This window comes from Mus caroli, unplaced genomic scaffold, assembly GCF_978045245.1.
Source record: "Mus caroli unplaced genomic scaffold, Mus_caroli_1 scaffold_6, whole genome shotgun sequence".
Classification (NCBI taxonomy): domain Eukaryota; kingdom Metazoa; phylum Chordata; class Mammalia; order Rodentia; family Muridae; genus Mus; species Mus caroli.
The window spans coordinates 20,536,070-20,537,237 of NW_028227261.1; the positions used below are offsets into that span (position 1 = coordinate 20,536,070).

The 1,168-nt window shown below is 45.6% G+C and overlaps 1 pseudogene; it reads left to right on the forward strand.

The window, feature by feature from the left end:
* Positions 1-240: 240 nt before the first annotated feature.
* On the forward strand, positions 241-846 carry LOC147004191 (chromobox protein homolog 5 pseudogene; annotated as a pseudogene).
* Positions 847-1,168: the final 322 nt, after the last annotated feature.

Below are 1,168 nucleotides of genomic sequence, written 5' to 3' on the forward strand. Positions count from 1 at the left end.
GGGTTACATGTCCACATGTGTAAGTGTGTGTGAAGGCATCTTTTCCCATCACTCTCTGTATAGTTTTTCTCCACTCAGGACTCACTGATGGCTAAACAAGATCCTCCTGTCTCCAACCCTTCATCCTTGAGGTTACAGATACACATGTCCATACTCCTTCAGGTGGATCAACACACACACACACACACACACACACACACACACACACACACACACACACACCATGGGATAGAAGTCTAAGAGGACAGCTCTTTTTCAGAGGATGAGGATAAGTATGTGGTGGAAAGGTGTTGGACAGGCACATGGTTACGGGGCAAGTGGAATATCTGTTGAAGTGGAAAGGCTTTTTCTGAGGAGCACAATACTTGGGAACCTGAGAAGAACTTGGATTGATTGTCCTGAACGAATTTCTGAGTTTAGGAAAAAGTATAAGGGGAGGAAGAAGGGTGAGAACAACAAGCCCAGGGAGAAGTCAGAAGGAAACAAGAGGAAATCCAGTTTCTCCAAGAGCCCTGATGATATTAAATCGAGAGAGAGAGAGAGAGAGAGAGAGAGAGAGAGAGAGAGAGAGAGAGAGAGAGAGAGCAAAGCAATGATACCGCTCTATCGCTCGGGGCTTTGAGAGAGCACTGGAGCCAGAAAAGATCACTGGGGCGACAGATTCCTGTGACGACTTCATGTTCTTAATGAAATGGAAAGATGCAGCTGAAACTGACCTGGTTCTTGCAAAAGAAGCTAATGTGAAATGTCTACAAGTGGTGATAGCATTTAATGAAGAAAGACTGGTGTGGCCTGCATATCCAGAGGATGCGGGAAAACAAAGAGAAAGAAAGCGCAATGAGCTAAAGGAGGAGGCAGGAAGCAGCCCCTGTCATTTCTCTTTGTATATAATACCATCACCTCCTCCCTCTTCTCCCACCCTTTCCATCCCAAACACATCCATAAAACTCTGTGCTTATCACTGTGCTCCACAGGGGAGATGTTGGTATTGGTTCTCTTGTAAGATAACTGATGATCTGGTTCCTACGTGTAGCCCTATGAACGTCAGGCATTACGTCGTCCACATGCTCTGTGGTTCCCATAGTGTTCTCTTTCACCCCGATCTTTCCCTTCTGTTCCCTTGTAACTTTTTGATCACCTTAGAGTCATGATCTTTGGGGTTGGTTGT